This window comes from Trachinotus anak, unplaced genomic scaffold, assembly GCF_046630095.1.
Source record: "Trachinotus anak isolate AG129_WGS33_773 ecotype Australia unplaced genomic scaffold, CSIRO_AGI_Tana_v1 ptg000007l, whole genome shotgun sequence".
Classification (NCBI taxonomy): domain Eukaryota; kingdom Metazoa; phylum Chordata; class Actinopteri; order Carangiformes; family Carangidae; genus Trachinotus; species Trachinotus anak.
The window spans coordinates 8,758,989-8,778,765 of NW_027273858.1; the positions used below are offsets into that span (position 1 = coordinate 8,758,989).

The 19,777-nt window shown below is 40.8% G+C and overlaps 1 protein-coding gene and 1 long non-coding RNA gene across 4 annotated transcripts in view; one reads left to right on the top strand and one right to left on the bottom strand.

The window, feature by feature from the left end:
* Window positions 1-19,777, bottom strand: part of chrm3a (cholinergic receptor, muscarinic 3a) — a 75,333-nt gene that overhangs the window by 49,773 nt on the left and 5,783 nt on the right. For 2 of the 3 annotated variants that reach the window (XR_011691370.1, XM_071480278.1), the window contains exon 2: window positions 187-301. The exons of the other annotated variant lie outside the window; for it this stretch is intronic. The gene's annotated coding sequence lies outside the window, so the exon portion shown is untranslated. The remainder of the gene's footprint in view (window positions 1-186; window positions 302-19,777) is intronic. 3 annotated transcript variants of the gene reach the window in all.
* LOC139622737 (uncharacterized) lies at window positions 11,574-15,437 on the top strand. The gene is made up of 2 exons (XR_011691369.1): window positions 11,574-14,244; window positions 14,317-15,437. It is a non-coding gene; the product is annotated as an uncharacterized lncRNA (long non-coding RNA).

The following is a 19,777-nucleotide window of genomic DNA, read 5'->3' on the forward strand; positions in this document are numbered from 1 at the left end:
TCAAAGGGAGCAGAGATTAAAGCAGAGAAAAAGACTTTGGATAATGTGCGCTGTTTTAGACAGCTCCATTTAAAACATCTAACATGATGACTTGGAGCTGCACATCCTGCCAAATGCTGATGAGGGGGGAGGAGGAGGAGATGGTGTCATTTGTGAGTACAAGGGATTCACTGACTCTTAACTCACCAAATGTTTTGGGGAGGTGAATTGTCTGGAGGTCACCTTTCAGCAGAGGGCCTTTTGGTATCCATGCTGTCTACTGGGGGTGCGTGATTATTCTCCTCCAGCCGGATCATGGCGTCTAGGAGGCAGACGGGGAGCAAGGAGGCAGAGGGAGAGGGAGAGGAAAGGAGAGAACGAGTTAAAGAGGAGGTGTCCAAATTAGGAAGTGGAACACCTACAGAACACTGACTCTATTAGCATACGAAATGAATGGCAAGTTTCAACAGGTGGGAAGGCCCATAACACTGTGTCACTACAATATGAGCCGAAATGACTGCTCTTTGCCTTTAGTCGACAGCTAGTTTGTACATCTTTTCATGTTATGTCATTGCCAAATAGCTCATATTGCTCAGTAATCTACCTCAACATTTGTGGCAGTGTTAAAATCTTTCTTTATGCTTTATTTATGCAATATGTTTCAATCAAGGGTCTAGTGGAGTACTGCAGCTACCATTCCCCACTGGATAATATCTGTCAAAGGGAAGAATGGCATGTCTTCATGTCTAGGGAAGTGTTCATGCCTTATATAGTCTTGGTCTAGTACAGTTGCCTGCTGCACATAGCTCTATCTGGCCAGGGGCTAAGGAAGCAGACCTTATGAGAGCTCATTAAAACAGTCTTCAAGTCTTAAGAGACAAATATGAATGTACTACGAAAAAGGAGCTTGTCATTAAAAATAATCAGAAGTACTGGAGCAGTTCCCAGACTGAAAAACATATTTATTAAAAACGGAAGTCATAGCTGGCCTCGATGGGTAAATGAAAAAAGGGCAACGGAGTGGAGCACGGTCAAGGCAGGGGCTCGACACTAACATTAAAACAATTCATAAAGGCCTCCAGTGCTGCGAAACAAATGAGCCCACCCCTCTGCTTTTCATGTTGCATTTACAAATCACACCTCAAAGGTCAATCGAGGATGCTTTTCTCTGCTAATGGGAAGTTGCATGACATTTCTTGGCGAGGATGATTCTCTTTGCAGTGACATTTTTTTTTTTTTTAGTAACACTGACATTTACACTGGCTGCTTGAAGACTAAAGTAAAAGCAAACAAGTTGAAATAAAAATCCACCACTGTTTTCTAACGTTTCATAAAAGGCATTCTAACAAGATGGAGCGCTTCATCCTAATACTGCCGACCTCACTTGGCCTATCTGCTCCACATTTCAACTGAGTCTGGAGGGGCGTTCTTAAGTGAGCCTTAAAGAGGACTGAATGAGACAATTACCATTTTCAAGTTTCCACTTTAAATCTGTAACAAGACTTGATCTGAGTCCCAATTTGCATGAAATATCCCATGATTGAAGGGGCTTTTCCCACAATAATATGAAATGGTAATTATCCAGATAGAGAATGTGAATGCACAATAGCTCATTATCAATCTGAAACTGAAATGTGTCATACAGTACATGTGAAGGCCACTCCTCTAAAGTAACAGATAAAAGGTCAAGTAATTATATGAGCTTTAGTGCTCAGTCTCACAGTGAATTACTCTGCTGCAGAAAGTCTTGAACTGTGAGGGATGTGAGAATAAATTCATGTTTAATCAGAAAACTTTTGTTAAATATGAGAATATCCACCCATACACCAGGCATCTGGGAGGCACAGGGGTGAGTCACAACACACTGCTCCGATGATTCCCTGCACCGAAAACAAAATTTGCGATATTTGTATTTGTTGGGAGGCAGATCTTTCTCTCTTTACTCTAAATGGATCACATCTTAGCAAGAAAACATTGTTATTTTTGTCAGTTGCTTCAGTTAGCTGCATAATTCTTACACCTGGCAGTGACTGGGTGGAAATATTTAGTAACAACTAATCTCTAGGTAAGAACTAGGTTGTGCATTGCAACCAGTTTTATCTTCTCCAAACACTTCGGTTATACACTAGGCTGAATTTGAACCTGTAAAGAGCTGGTGCGACCTGCTCCTGGAGGAGATATGAACCCCTGCATGCATTTTCATGTGTATTAAAAAGGAGGCCCATAGGAGTCGACAGCCACCTCAGGCCAACAGAGGGGACTGACAATTGCCACTCATGGCCACAGCTAAAACTCGATAGGTCGGCCTGTGCAGATTAGATTAAACCACTGCAAATCTCAGGGCACTTTCACTCACAGTCCCACGTCTCTCTTCTTCCTAAATGGAGCTCCTTATCTCACCTAGCTACGGTCCAATGTAAATCTACTAGCAAAGCTCTTCAAATTTATTGGCCAAAAATACGTTGATATCACCTTTCACTGAGTGTTTATCTGTCCCTGTGAGTGCAGCACAGTGAGTGCAACTGCACAGACCCTTAAATAACTGCCCTTGATTAATGTGTTTTGGGATTTAAGAAGAAAAATACCCAGTGTCGGGTTGATTTAAGAGCTGTGAATTCTGTTGGGGCGTGATAAAAATGAGGCTAAAACTTCATTGAATGTTTAGGCAAATGAATAAGAGTGTTTACTGAGCCTGCTTCTGATATTAACTATGAAAAAACATTTTCACCTTGCAGCAAAAACTTCATCCAGCTGAGGTAAATGCTGCAAATGACTGAGTGTTTAATCAAGTGCTTGTAAGGGCTATGCAAGAGCCTCCATGCCTCATCGAGTGTCTTACAAATGGCTTTTTTTGATGAAGTGATAGTGTGGAGGAGTGTATATTGTCTCCAGCTGCACCACTGCATACAGGAATGTGTAGGAGCAAGGCAGTTTGTGTGTATGTATGTATGTATGTGTGTGTATGAGAGAGAGAGAGGCAAAAAGACAGAAACATACTGTCCAGACAGACAGACAGAAAATGTCAGAGAAGTGTATGTTTCTTATGGTTGAACCACGGTTGAGATTCAGACAAGGTCGTCCTCTTGTTTCTGACATACATGGAGCCAGACTGAGCCTCTCACTTGGACGCTCTCCATCTGCTACCACTGATAAGACCCTGCTACTCCATGTGCAGCAGACAGACACTGCAGCAATGTACTGTGTGGATATCGTATGATTAAACCACATTGAGATTCTCCTGGATAGGAATAAAGTGGATTCTCTATTCTCAAACATACAATACAAGTCTTAAAAAAATCAAAAGAAGGCTTGCAGTGTTTAGTTTAGATGTCATGTTACACTACATCTACAAGGGTAGATGAGTAAAATAAAGACTTCTCTGATGCATATGTTTGATATAATTTGATGTGTTTTTTAAAAATATGTACTGTCATAATGTGCTGCAGCAAAAACAGCACAAGAAGCACACTGCAGTCACACCTACTGCTCAATTATTTCTGCTAAAGGACCTTTGCAGCTACAAAGGTAGACAGGGATATTCTGTTAATTGGTTTATGCATGTCAGCCGGGAAACTCAATTGCAGGCTATCAAAGAGGCCTGAAACAGCTTAACCCAGGAAAGACCTTAACCAGACTATGTGGACTGCCAGTCCACATGTTTTTCCTCAGTGTCTACTGAAGCTGCTGCAAAATGGGAGAGGTCAGTAGGTGTAAATGCACCTCGCTGACCAGCAGGTCTGCTCTGCTTTCTCCTGATCAGCACTCAGGCACCACCCTGTGAGCTAAAGCTTGCGTTAAAATTATTTATAAGAAAAAAACAAAAAGATACCTTTCTGGTATGTCAGTGAGGACACATTTCAGTTTGGATTTTTTCCCCGTTCAGTAGTGCTTGTAGAGAGCCACATGAATTCAAGACTAGGGCTCAGTTAAGGACAGCAGCTCTACCAGAAAGAGAAATATGGGCCATTATAAATACTGTATGGGTGAGACATTACTGTTTGAAGAGATTAGACAGGCGTCATGTTGACGCCAAATCCATGATGATGGTAAAACCCATCGTTAAGAAAGCAGCAATAAAGTAATGACAAGTCATATTTGCTGATGGAGGAAGGTTTGTTTTCTGCAAACCTTTACACGCGATTAAAATAACCTGACAGTGCTCCGTATGCAGATTGCAGTTAGTCTGCCTGTGCATGAACTTCAGCTTGTGTATCAAACAAATTGTGTAACTGTGTATTGCGTATTTTCACACTAACAGAAACCAGGCTCCTTGATTAGTAAACCACAGAGTTTGACAGCACTCTGACCACAGGCATCATGTTTTCCTCTTTAGACTTTCACGTTGTGAAAATGAGTAAATTTGTGAGCCATCTGCTAAAACACTGCCGTTTCCACACACACACACACACCCGCAGAGGTCTTGTAAAGGGCTATATCCAAAACTTCAAAACAAATGGCCAAACTCCAGGCAAGCTTCTGTGACGCGGGGAGGTTCACAGACTGATCACCATAACTACAGCTGATGATCTCAACATGCGATGCTTCCTGTTAAATGAGCCTTAGCTCATGGAGGTGGACCAATTGGCAGGAAATGAGACCAAATTGATTGGGAAACAGATGGAAGAGAAGCAGCCACTACAAAGCCCATGAGGCTGTAAAGGGAGGAAAGAGATGAGGGGTGAAGATGAAAATGAGACAGAGAGAGCCCACGCAACAACCTGAGAAAAATGCGGGATAAAATGAACTGTGGGACATGACTTTTATTAAGATTTGAAGAGAACAAAGTAATGATCCTCTTTTAAAGGAAAGAACTTGAAACTGAGATCTATATTTGTCTAGGTGTGGTAGATAGAGCAAAAAGTGCACCTTTGAACAGTGACATTCGGATCCCTGTCACATTTGAACAAAACTCAAATTTTATTGCATCTGTCTCAAGAAATTAAACAATTTTAAAGTGATCTGTAACCTTGCTATTTTCTGTGTATTCTTATGTAATTGTTCCAAGAAACAAGACATGAGAGAGACACAGAAAGGCCTTGAAAATTTGCCAAAAGCGCCTGCTCACATTTGTCAGAAACCATCACTCTAAAGAGCTCAGCACAGAGACAAAATTTCTACTCTCTATTTCATGACCAATTCAAGATTCATTCCGTCTTCGTTTTTTTAGACATATCAGCGCTGATGGCAGAACAGGTCTCTGTGACCTCACAAAAAAAACTGCCTGAGCAGTAGACAGTTGCCAAGCTCTTCAAAAGCACAATCTGTGATCCAAATATAAACACAAAGGTCACCCTACCACCACCATTCAAAGGGACGCTGCTACGCACTGTCAAACTGACAGATCTTTTAAAATATGCTAACTCCAGACAACAACTAAAAGTTATTAATGCTTTAATCATCATCATTAACATCAATCTTAAATTGATAGTTAAATGCATAAGACAGCAAAGAGACACTACTTTGTGGACTTTCTGACCAGTATCGGTGCTATGAAGCAAAAACTTTACAGCTGGGTCCTCATTTACTTTGTACCATGCCGGTTTACTAGGACGCACATGCTCACTCCCGAGTTTCATGCTATTTCACTGATCGACTGGCAAATGAGTGTAGCAGTAAGTCCACAACAAGAAGTAAGAGGAAGACAGCAAACTGGCAAGCTTGGATGTAAAACTATGAAGGAATTAAACTGTTAAAAAAATCCACTCTGTAAAGGAAATTGTCAAGGATACACACAAGGCCTCAAGGATACAAGAAACCTCCACAGGTTACTTTGAATTTTTTCTAGCCTTTGCATCCAGGTCTAGCAGAGTTGAATATGATGGTTACAGCTTTGACAACAATGACCCTGTGGTGCCAGTAATACAACATTGAAATAACGGCTGATTGTGAAAGCAATAAACGGCTCTGGAAAGGCCCTGGAATACCTGCTGGGTTGACACATCATCTACGCTGAATGGCCACTCAGATAAAAAACCTTTTGTCATCTGAGCAAATGACTCATGGCCACATTAATGAATCTCTTATGTTGAAGTGGGGTGGGCAAACACACACACAGCCACACTACCCTGTGTTTGTCCAGCTGACTTCACTCTGTCGAGGTGAGTGGATTACAATCAATCTCGTGGTTCTGGATATGAGAGCTTCATATATAAATGTCTATATACTGTGTAAGGGTGCAGCAGCAAACTCAAAATATGCTTCCACAGTAGAGAGGCTGAGTATGTCAGGGTATAATATAGTTGGATCATTTGCTCCCTCAGAGCCATAACTGTTATTACATACTCTTTGAGAAATAGGGTATTACATTAAGAGAGCCACTGTATATGGCAAATAACAAAAACAAGAAAACAGATTTGAACCTCGGTGAACTGATCTCTGGAATTTGACACTTCACTGAATTACCTCCAACTTCAAGTTTCAAATAAGTCTCTATACCACAGGATACTTCATGACACTACTGAATTTAGATGTGCCGTCTAGCCCTCGTCTGCCGCCATTAACTGCCTATTGATCCTGGTGAAGCAGACAGTGTCAGATAATGACAGATCTAAGCCAAGCCATGTCAAATTACAGTCAAATGTATTCATATAAATTGCTTTAAATAAGCAGGTTGTTCACAAAGTGCAAAGTGCATGAGTCATCAGTGGAAGGATGAGACTCGAATGGGGTTGAGGGTAGTTATCTGCCCAGAGTGTGAATTAAAAATCCAGAGCGCGTCCTCCACATCATTAACCCTTCAGAGCTACACTGACCTTAGATGTTCATTTGATCTCATCATGTTTAGTGAGTGTGGAAGTGGAATGGGGTGAGAGTGCGGAGGCGCCCCTTTGATGTTGTAATGCAAAATTTCTTTTATCTCTCGTGGAGCGTTTGAGACCGGGCTGGCTGTCCAAAAACTCAATTAGAGCTACTCCCAATGTGAGCCGACAGCATAAGAGGAGGCGTGAGCCGCAGAGGTGTAATCGGCACAGGGTAAAAAAAAAACAAAAAAAACATAAATGCAACTATTAGTACAAATGGGACCACAAACTGAGCAACACAAACAAAAAGAACAGATTTTTAAGTTGAAATCTGCTCTTTGTAACTGCAGGGGAGGACAAGCAGTCGCAACAGCTCTGTGTCTGGTAACAAGATGACCAAATAACTACCAAATTACTGTTTATGAGTTGCCCTGAATGTGTGATATCCCACTGGTGTACAAATAAGCTTTTCATTGAAGTTGATGTTAATGGTTAGTATTGTGTTTGAAGGATAATTGAAGACAGCTTGCTTGACAAATGATGTGTATCCTTGCTGCACAGAGTGAAGTTCCTCAGTCCATTTAGCCAGCCATCATCCTGGGCTTCATCACCACAAATTCCACAAAGTGGCATAAAAGAATTCAGAATCCCAAAAGCTCAAAGCTCTTAGCGTGTCCACTCAGCCAAAGCCGTGTCGATTGTTTTTTTGCCCTGGAATTGTACCATGGAAACAAGGTGGAAAGAAAAGGGAGAAGGTGAAAAAGTAGAAGAATGTAAGGGTTGAAAAGAAGAAGAGGTGGAATATATGTCTGTGTGTCTTTGCATCTGTGTGCTGTGTGTATGAACAGGACTGGCAGACCCCCCTGCATTCTTTCATGACTGTGAAAAGATGCACTGCAGCTTAGGTGAGGAGGGAGGAAAGAGGAGAGGAGGTGGGGAGGAAAAGAAGCAGAGGCATGGCTTTTTACATTAGGCCTTTCATCTCTCTCCTGCCATCGGTCATCAGAAATGGGAGAACGCCGACTCCCAGACACTGCGCTCTGTTCCAATTCCATTTAGCTCAGGACTGGTTGAGACGCGAAGAATGATAAAATAAAGCAGGCTTTATTATGGTGTCCCAAAAGGAGCAAAAAGAATTATTCATGCACAAAGGAATTTAACTGCATTGTCCCACCGCCAGTACCAACAAAAGAATATTCTTGGTTTTCACATAAGGATGGCCTTCCATCAGGCGAAAGCTATTTCTAACCTTCATCTTGCAAGACCACTAATAGTCATAAAATACTTCCTGTGGACTCTGTAGTCCAAAGAAAAAAAAAGAACTGAAAAATCTAGGCCATAGGTCAACGCTAACATGTCGGGAGAACAAACTTGGTATGAAATCTTCGTTTCTTAAATCAGAACACACTGTCTCACAAAAACAAACACGTAGATGAAGACAAAGCCTTCACATTAATGAGACTGTGGGTGTTTTTTAATATGTTGTGGCCATAACCAAAACTTGTATAATGCTGAGAAATGTTTGTGTTTTCAAGACGCTGTTTAGAGAGAATCATAAGTTCAGCAGTGTTGTGAAAACTTGCCTTTAGAAATCACGGGAACTATGTCTTTGGCCCATTTGTTTGCCTTTTCACAAGTTATTTATCCAGTTCGACCTTTTAATGCTCCACAAACATTAAGTCATAAACAGTGAGGGGCAGACCCGGGATCTTCACTGAGAATTTGATAAAGAGCAGTAATGGAGAAGAGATCTGAGCTCTATCTGTGCAGCATTTTTTAAGATAAAGTACAATATTTGAGCTGATAATTGTGCAGAGAGAAACCTCATCAATAAAAAAAGCAATGCAATTAAAAACATGGTGAATTGTAAAACACACACGACTTCCCAGTAATCCTGAAAACTAAAAGACAACAGCATGTTAATGCCATCAGATACAGAGCCATATGCTAACTCACATCAGTGATAAAACAGCCAACAGGTATTCTTCACTTTTTTTCTCCAAAAAGTAGCAGTGATCCACCGTTATGACAGCTGAGGGCTATTACCAATTAGACCGGCTGTGTCGCTATGTGTGTGTGACTGGGAGGAAACAGCTGAGCCTCTGCCACACGAGGTGACAAAGTGACAAAGAGAAAGACAAGCAGCAGCATTCTTATTCGAAAAAAAAATTCTCCCCAGGATCACAGAGTGAAAAACAGAAATGACACGAGGAAGAGAAGGATTTAGAGACTGAGCCTTCCAGCTGTTGAAAAATAAAACCAAGGAATATGTTTGTAGAACACCAGGCTAGCTGCAGACTTATGTTAAACCAAGCAGCCATCTTCAGAAACTACACATTTCCTCTGTTTCAAAAATGTGTTGCCACAACACAAGCAACCTTATCTTTAAGGATGCACACTCAGCGGACCTCATAGATGACCGTCAGATCATCAACAATGACCTGGGAGGAAATTGAAGTCATTTGAGGGTATTGTAACAAAAAGTATATGATTTATTTCATTTTGCAGCTGTCTCATTGGCCAGTGGCATATCAACGACCTTATCTGTGGGGCACAGTTTTTTATCCAGTGAAGAAATAATGATGTCTTTGCTAATGTCTTCACAACTATTTCGATTTCCGATTTCAACAGGGCATTAATGAGAGATTTTAGGATAGCATCCTGCACTAATTATAACACCCTCTACATCATCAGAGAGACACTTTTACTTTTTTCTTCTCCACCAGCTGTTCCCAAACTTCTGGTCTGACAATATGTCTTCATCAACATCAAGCGTCACGTTTCAAATGTGTTCATTTGAACTGATTTGAAACTGGATGTTTCAGGACGCAGGAGCTGAACATTTCAACCTTTTATCTTTCACCTTTAGCTTACTATTTCAACCATTTATTCATTGGCTTTGGCTCAGTATTTCAGCAATTCATCCCTTACTTTTACATATTTCAAGAATGTATTCATTAGCATTTGCTGTTTCAACTTTTTATACAATCCTTTCAGCTAACTTCAGATTTTACTGCCTGCTAGCTAGCTTGTTTAAATGAACTATAAATTGCAACTGTGTGGATATAGTTATTTATAATCATAATTTCTATTTTTCCAAATTAGCTTAGCTACCCAATAATCTTTCATCCCTTTGAGTACCGCTGGTTGGGAACCACTGTGTTATAATTGTCTTTTTAGAGATTTATGGGGTACTTTATCCAAAAGACAAAAAAAATTAGTAGAAACTACAGCAATGCTCTATCACCCACTGTGGATCAGGAAATCATCTGTTGTTCAAAGTCTGATAATACCTGTAGCACAGATGAACAGGAGGTCGGGAATTAATGGGAGACAATAAAATTATAAAAATGCAAAACAGATTCAAAACAACATGCATCAGAGAGCGCAGCGTAACCTTATTAGAAAGCATCCATCCCTTCAACACAAAAATGGAACGTAAACAGCTGCAACTGCAGTTTGCTGTGTGGACTGTAACAAATATAGAGAGGCTCATGCTCCGCAACTTCTTTGTTTCTTCTCTGCTCTGCTGGATCAAGACTTAATTCTGCTCAGAGTCACTGTGGGCTGCAAGTGACAGCAGTGAATTAATGATTCATTATGCCCAGTGTAAGCAAATAGCGAGCCGGTGATGGAGGAAAATGGATTTACACACATCCAATGCCAAGCATGACATCTTTGCAGCTATTAAAAAATATTCAGATACCCACGTAGAAGGATTTAAAAGCAGCGCTGGTTTGTAAAACCACAGGATTTCAAAAAACAAACAAACAAAAAACAAATAACATGCAAAATGTGTTGTTCAGCTCCATATAATTTTTTTAAAAACTACTTCTTAAGAAATCTAACACACAACAACTTCCAACACTCATAATCATTCATTATAAATGTTACATTTTGCTTGCTCAGCCCAGGGCTGTCTCCTAAATTAATTTTCCATTTTCTTTTCATTCAGGCCAGTCACTTGAGTCCTCAATATATTCAGAGGTACAAGATGAAGTATAAGTGTAAAAAAGTTAAGACTCTGTTGAGTCTGTGGGGCGCTCAATGCTGGAGAAGACGTCATAAAAATTTGATAGACCATATCAAAAATATTTCTCCAGTTTGGGATTATTGATGCAGAGAAAACTGCAGAACGTGTTGTACATGCACATTCCATTAAGAGACACACGGCTGGTTTTACTGATTTGTGCTTTATGTGCCCTGGGATAGTTTGTCCCTAACACATCCGATAATTTTTTCTTGCTTAGAACGTGTGATGTAGGTATAATATAAAAGCTCTTTCATGGTTCACACATGCAAGTCTACAAACCTCTTAATCTCCTGTGTCCACGGATCACCTCAAGGCTGTGAATTCAGCCGAGCATCGCAGATTAGAGTCTTGCTTCTCTAGTTTCTATTTTAGGGAGAGAGTTGTTCAAGTTCACAAATGTTATATCATCCCCTCCTCCTATCTTTTCTCATTCTGCCTGTCCTCTCCATCTCTGTCACAACCCAAAGGGATAGCATATGTGAATTATTAAATTGTTTAAGTCGAACAGAGGTAATATAAAACACTGCTAGCCTGTAAATCCCCACCGGACCTTACGATCAACATTTCACTTGGCCAATGAGCTCGTGCTAATGTATTAAAAATCTTAGCATCGCCAGTGAGTCGTGCTGCAAAAATTTAAAGTAACACATCAACAGATGCTGCAATCTTTCAAACTCCACAGACATGAAGTTTAAAATGGATGGTCTCATTCAGACAGGACTTATGAGCAAGTTAAATATGGAGCCACTGATGTCTGGAGGCCTTATGGCTGTACAGAGCACCATCTGCATATGTCACTCTGATGGATGAGGGAGGGAGCAGAGATCCAATGACCTCGCTGTTAAAACAAGCCTTGTGTTAGGTTGGGTCCCGTCCTGTCACTTCCACTGACTGATGGTCGCATCGAACACAAACATGCCCATACAATCGCTACGACAAGGCTCTGATATTAGGGAGGGGGGCTAATCAATGCAAAGTGTGCATGCATTTGTGTAGTATATCTATATACTATAGCTAGAGGACAGAGTAAATGCTGTGAGTCTGTGTGTAAGACTGGTACTAGACCTAGCAGCACTCTGTGAGTAAATACATTTGGTGCATATTAAGAGATGAGGGACTTCTCATTTCATTCCTCTGCAGTCTTCAGAAGTATGTTGCGATGAAGGAATTGATTTTCTCTCAGACATCCAGACCCCAAAAGACTGCAGAAGTCACAACAGAAGTAAATCAAGTAAGGAGATGAGAGATTTATTAAAAACACCCAAAAAAAAAAAATCTCTGGACAGGGACAAACTTTCAATGCTGATATTACACAATTAAAACTTCTTTTTGTAGTTGCACAGTCTCATTCATGGCAAACTGTACAATAAGAAAAATTAAAACGACAGTGACCCAAAATACAGTAATGATTTTCTTTGGGGCGTGAAAGCGAAAAGGGTGGAGAAGTAATGATAATAAACTGACATAACTTAACTGGAAATGTTTATGCTTTGGCAATAGTGGTGTTTTCAAATTGTTCTGCAGAACAAAGATAGGTGACAGCAGCTCCAGAGGAAAAACGTCTGCCTCAGATGCAACCATCTGCACCATAAATTGTGCCTGAATGTTCCATTGCTCTTTGAACCATTTCACAAAGAGACAAATCTATTCTTATTCATGCTCTCACCCAGTCAAAGTAAGTTTCAAGTGATTTGTTTGGTTAGAGCATTTTAGGGACATAAAGTTCTTGCATTATTGTCAGCACACATGCACTGTACTACTTGTGTTGTACCTGTAAATATTTCCAGTCTGATTCATATTTGCAGGACCGTTGAGGATGGTACAGACAGACTGTAAACTAATACGCAAGTATGCTGCAGAGTCTGTTTGACGGGTTTCTACAAGAGGCATTCAAGTATAATACTGCTTAAATCAGCATGTCCAGCAAGTTATACTGAACTTAAAGAATTATCCAGTAAAGAGCTGCATCTGAAACACCTGTCAAGACACAACTATGTTTCAAACAGTTTGACAATCTTCTCATTTCACCCTTCAGCAGCTCTTAGACATATTCGGCAGGGAGACAAATAAATTTTGGTTTAGACACCTGGCACCGCAAAGACTGAAAAGAGTCAAAACATATGAGTTAAGGAATTTCAGCTGTCTGGAGTCTCTGGGTGTCATCAGTATTCTTGCTCTACTGTTCAGTGACAAAGCATTTAATACAACAGCCAAGGGCTCCCAATCCCAGCTCCACCAAGCCACTAGCAATTAAAACACGGAGATTTGGCAGTAATATGATTAACTTTCTTCACACTAGCACAAGATAGTGCCTGGAAGCTAACCACGGAATTAAGAAGGAGCCCAAACACTGGATTGTGAACAATGTAAATAACCTCTGCCACATCCTGATTATGATATATGGATAGCAAAGTGCTGTACTCAAACTCACTGCCAAAGCTGAGATACAATAAAAGGGGTCATTACCAAACCAGGGAAATGACTCAGACTCTGTTTCACTTGCGTTCCAAAGAACCGTCGATCATTGTTATGTCATGATATCACCTCAGATCCTGATATGTAACGTACAAATAATAAACAGAGAGGCGGCGAAGGGGTCACGGGGTTATGCTGCTCCCCTGGTGGTTCTCAGCAGTTAAGGATTAAGCAGGATGTGACTGATGTAATGATAGGAGCTTAAGGAAAATCAGCCAGATGACTGCAAACTCTAACGGCCCCTGCATGTCTGTGTTGAAAAAGAGATTCAATGAGATTAATTTAAAGAGCTTTAGTGAGACTAATCTGGATATAAAAATGAGTGGTTAAACAAACATGAGCAGCTAAGAGGAGGGAACAAAGAGGTGGCACAGCCTGAGAGAAAACTTCAGGAGCTTACTCTGGGTCAACAACAACATGCAGCCTTTTTAATGAAATATTGGAGAAAAGCTGCAGCAACTTATCCTGCCAACTCAAACCTTCTGCAATCACACAATGTATGGTAGTTATTGTATTTACTAGATCTCAGTGCCACGTAGGAAGTTTTAATTACTTAAAGCCTCTATGTGCAGATTCATTATGTATGCATCTGTTAAATTGCCCTGATGGCTGAAGTAGCAAAATATAACAGTAGAAAAATGTAGAGAAATTAAACAATCCTGGTAAAAACCTGCTAGTTGCTTGCAGATGTAGCAGAATAAAGATTTGTTGTAGCGGCTTTTGGCTTAAGAGGATCTTTCTGTTAGATCACTAGGTAATTATTGGCCAATCACCATAAGGGGACGCACTATAAAAGCAGGTGACTCTCGGGTGCTCTTTCGTTCCTGCTGAAAGCGCGCGCCTCGTTTCCGGTGCCCCTTGCTTCCGTTTGGCCCCAGGTAGGAGAGAATCTCCGTTGTTTGCAATTTGGCATGTCCTTGTTGTGAGGCTGCTTATATTGGTTGCTTATGACTTTATAGATCTCCTGGCTGTTGCTTCCCGTGTTCTGAGCAGTGACCTTTCTGCTGATCGCCGCTGGTAGGTTCCTCTCCGGTTTCATTGTGCCGCAAACTTCCTGCCGGTGGCATTTTACAAACAGTTTTGCTTTAGGTAATGACTGCTGTATCAGACGAGCGCCTGCAGATTCCCTTGTCTTCCTGCGGGTGAGAGCTCACGCTGCCCGATTGGTATGTAGCCTACTTTAACATTAGTTTTCTATTTTATTTATTATTGTGGTCTAATTTGATCTGCATGCATTGTAGGAACTGGCCTGCTGTTGGCGTGCGCAGCCTTATTGGAGCGACGGCTGCTGCCGTGGCGCACACAGCAGGGACGCTGCTGCTTTGCCTCTGGCTGTTTTCCTCCGAGTAGTTTGGCCTGTAATCGCCTAATGTTTGTTTTGTGTTTATTTTAACTTGGGCCTGTTTTTAAGTGTAAATGGGAAGAAATGTGATCGTGCAGGATTCTATTTTGCGATGTTCTGATTTATTGGTAATTTTGTATCTACTTTTCCGTATGGTTGTTTATTTTATTGTTTGTATTATTTGTTTCAGTAATACAGCTGCCATCTAAGCAGCCTTAATCAGGTATGGTTTATGTTGTGTGAGTGCAGTCACACAGCTGTTCATTCACAAATAGTCCTGTGTAGTTTATTTTGTTATACATATGATTTGTAAGATGGGATTACTCTTCATTTCACTTTAATTTATGTATGGTTATATATGTGCTGATTTATTAATTGAATTGATCATTTAGCACTAATTTTCTTTAGTCTATTTTCTATTAGTTTACTTTCTTTTTTTTTCTCTGGTTACACCACTGGCAGGAGGCCATTTTGAGAGCAGCTGATAACCAGTGTCAAGGTTTCAGCATTTGGCCACTGCATGGTTTATATCTTATGTTGGAAGTTGTAATCCCCTAATCATGTTTTGTTTGTTTTAGGAGCTGGGGACCTGTGGTGGTGGTGGGGCTGGTGTCCTTCTTTGGTGGTGGAGCCCTCTTTTTGTGTGCAGTGTCTTGAGTCTCCCAGTATTGACTCCACTTGTGTGGGTGTGTATGTACGTGTGCTTTCGGGTGACTTCTCCTGGGATCCCCCTTCTGTGGACCTACCCTACCACTAGTAAGCCCCTAAGCTCCAGTTACTTTCAGTTACCCTGCTACTGAGTGAATTGTGTTTTTAATGATCATCCTTATGTTACTAAATTGTTAATAAATATTATTGATGGATGGAACCATGTCTCCGGCCTCTTGAGTAGAACGAACCTGTATGCCTTTTTAAAATATCTGGTATCAATTGAGGCTTCACAATTCCTTGGGTGAAATTCCCAGGGTGGCGTTGTCGGATTACTGTATTTGTAATGTATAAAACCTAGAGGTGTGTGTAACCTCCTCCCCCTAGCGCTCGCGCCGCCACACAGACAATTCATGACAGTGGCCACAGGAAAAATTGTTTCCCCTGTCGAAGTGCACACTGCTGCTACAGTATCTTTTTTTTAAACGACCACTGGGCGGCACCAAAGTTGGAATTTTTTAGCCATGCTAGTGGTGCGGCTCTGTGGACAGTGATGTCGGTCAGTCAGTCGTGTATGTGGTGCTACAGTATCTAATTCAATTCTTACTTCCTACAGGCATTTGTAGATTTTTATTTTTATTTTTATTTTTTGTAGGAATCACTCATATAATCAAACATGATACATTCTTCTGCAATGATATAATTTAAAATGTCATTTGGTGGGACTAAATTAAGCAGTCATATCAAAGGAAAACAAAAAGCCCTGCCCACTGTGCGCACACTTGTGAAGGGGTGGTCTGAGTGGGCAGAATTGCAGACACGATTTCATGCGAAATTGGCTCGTGAATCTGCAGCGCGCCTCCTAATCTATATGAACACAACATCAGCTGTGCTACTTCTTCCTCCTCAGTGTGAGCACGTTTGGTTGAAGCAGCAAAATTCCCAAGCTAAAACTGAAATGGTGCCTTGCTCTGGGCCCCTGCCAGCTTTGCTACTGCTCGAGAATAAGAGTCCATAGTGTCCTTTGTCTTCTTTGTTTGCCACTTTCATTTGAAGAGATTTAAACTGAGCTCTATGCCAGGAATACAGACTTTATAAATCAAGCTGATTTAACCATTGTATTTTCGTGTTTACACTGTATATAACGCTAGCTAAATATTGATAAATAATAAGCTCCTGTAACTCCAGCATTTTGCATGTATATGCAGTAAATATGTCCAGCTTGCGTTATGATTACATTTCAAAGAAAAACAGTGGGTATCAAGCCAATAAATAGTTTTCTTTTTTTTCTACCAACATAACCCTGCCAAAAACTTTTGTATGGAGACATGCCAGGCAATTCCATCCATCCTCTCTTGCTTCTGGCCTGCTCTTCATCCCAAAGACACCAGTAAAGTTAATGTACTCTGGCTGTCTAACCCCCACCCCACCCCCCACCAAATCTCCACATTTCTGTAATACCTCAGAGTCCGTTGAGCTGGTTCTGCATGGATTTGCAATTGAATTGAAGGTTACAAAAACACTTAATAACTTTTCTTTCACCAGGCTGTTCAATAAGGCTTGTGCCCAATGTTAGTTACTGCCAGAGGGTTTGCACAGTTGGTAAGGATACACACGAAACAGATCAGATGACCAATCCTAACACCTTCTCCAGTGATTCATGTCACTGCATTCCTCTTTCAAAGTCTTCATGCAACACCAAGTTACACACATGCCTGGGATGAGCTAGAGATTATTATCACTTTGCTAAGTGGAAGCAATCCCTGGGGAGGTGTTAAAGGTTTATGCTGCTCCATCCAGAAAACATGGAGGGGTAAAAGTACCTGCGATGGAAAGCTGACATTCCCCGATAGTGACGGGAGTTCTGACCCCAGATTTAAAAAAAATAGTTTTTACATTCATTTGATTGGTTGTGATACACAGATGTTAAAGCTTTAGTTCTCATTTCCATCATTCAGCGTCTTTGAGTTGGTAATCACACTGCATTCTGCTTTATGCTGCTGGGTGGTGATGCTGCTGTGCTTTAATGCAGGACAGGATTTGTATATTACTGTATTCTGCTACTTCTCGCACCACTGCTTATTATATATATTATATATGACCTTACACTGGCACATTTCCACTTATAATTTTTTTTAATTTTTTTTTTATCAACATTAACATTACTGTGATAAATATTCCTTTATAGAGTTTGTGAATATATGTAGGCCTGCACATAAAAGAGTGAAGAGCTAATTGTAAAGGGTCAAACCTCAAGGCTAAATTTTCAATTAGGTTGATGAAGTATGAGGGTTTCGTTTCTCTACCTTGTCATTAGCCTGTTGTCTGCTGCTTACTATTAAGAAACACTTCAAATCCCCACAGGAACATTGTACACCTGCGTCCCTCCTGTCTAATTTTGTCCCAGCTTTCAACCTGTCTAATAAGAGTACACCACTGTGCAGTAAAAGAGCAACAATAAAGTATTGAACCAAACACTTCTTAAGGTGCACTCTGACGAGACAGGAGTCGGAGTAAAATTATTTTCATACCCTTTTGTTGCTTAGACTCATGTAAATGTCAGCGGAGGATTTGATTCACTGGCCTGGGGACTGTGGGTCTTGTTGGCTTGGATTAATTTTTCCGCTACAGAGTTTAGCCACAGGGCTTGGTCTACATCTTGCCCTAGCCTGGTACAAGTTCTACAACTCCCTGTCTGCATCTGAAATGTCAATCAAACTGAGGAGGGAGAAGGACTCAAAGAAAGGTGCTGGTTTGAACTCCCCTGAGAGACGGACCAAATTGTCACTCTTACACCTGCTTCAGGGGAAAAACTAGGAAAATGAAATTTCATGTGGCGCTGTCCGTTTGACTTTACTTTGTACGTGTCATTCTAACTTTGACGTTTGGTGTGAACTTGGGCAGCCAATAATACCGAGACAGGCACAAAGGTACGCAGGAGGCAGCCGTCAAGCATCATTAAGAGTCCAGCTAGAACAAACAAACCCCGGTAAGACAGATAAATCAGGTATAATGAAAACCAGCTGTGTAAACAATTAACTAGTTCCACAACTGTAACATTAAAGAAATGATCAATATTTGATCCCCAAAGCGTGACTGCAGCATCTGCCCAAACTCTTAATAGTACAATTGTGTGAAAATCAAGGACAGATGTTTTTGTAAAAGGCTTTATAAGCACTACTAATGTGCTCAAAATGTGGTCTGAGTGAAATGGGTTCTTAAAACATATGTCTACATGCACCCAATCATTCTCTCACACACACACAGAGTGCATAGTGTCTTAGTGTTAAAAGGCTAGAATACCCTTTAATCCCATGAACAGCCATTGTCACGAGATCTAATCAGCAACTTGTTGGGATGTCTACAGTGACACTACACAAGCTTCACATCACATCAGACACTGAGCTGAACGCAGATGCATGATTTTAAACCACCGCACACACTCTATGCTAACTGTATAGAAAGGCTGCTGGTTTGCACAGCATCTCTGCCCAAATCTTATCAAAAACACAGTTGGCTGCAACTCAGCATAGATATTAGCTCTAACAGATTGGCACAGCGGCCAATCAGCAACTCCAAATCCCCTTGACAAACCACTCGCTCGCCCTTTTTAAAACAGCATCCCATGTGCAAAATCCTCAACAGCGTCCTTTATCTACATCTAGAGGTATGATCCTGACAGCAGATATAATCTCTTGTGCCATATGCTGCTCCACATGTAGTTTTTGATTAGTTGTGATTTGGAAAAAGGTCACTCACGCTGTTTTAATTGGGCGACAGGTGTTAAGTAAAAGCGCGGGACAAAAATGCCCATACTTCACTCTATATTACAGGGGCCCATTAACAGAGATAACACCAAACCAGCAGCAGGGTAAAGCAGCAAAAACATCACTGGAGATTACACTGAGATGAACCACAAAAAAGAGATTTCAGTGATTTCAATTCTTAAACAAATGTGTCCAAGGGACACATGTAAGCAATGGATGTCACTAACCTAGCGGTACTGTCTACGTCTCTGCTGAAAAACTAATCTAATACAGTCCTTGTCCTCATGACATTTTCTTCAACCCCCCCAAGTGGAAAACAACAAAAAAAATCATGTGGAGTGAAGAAGTCAGAAAGCAGCAAAGATAAATCATTTATGCTAGAAAGTTCCTCACCTCACTCCAACATTTGACATGATTTGGAAACAGAGCATTACAAAGGCAAACAATGTGATTTAGTCAAGATATGCGTCAAAGCTGAGTGCTTGACACACAATTTCACTCACTTGAGATGTGCTTGATGAGCTGTATTACAAACTCGAGAGGGAGTCAGGCAGAAACAAACTACTGGAGAAAACAAAAAAAAAAGTGCAGCAGGCTTTTTCTTTTTTTTTTTTCCTTCTCCAATCGTAGCGTGCCAAATATTTCACGGCAGAATCCTGCAAAGAAATTACTTATTGATAAATTCTGACAAATTCCTTTTGACAGGAACCTAATCACGCAGCAGCATCTAATCTTACTTTATGCTAGAGTGATTAGACTCCAAACACTTTCAATTTACTTTTAAATAAGGGGG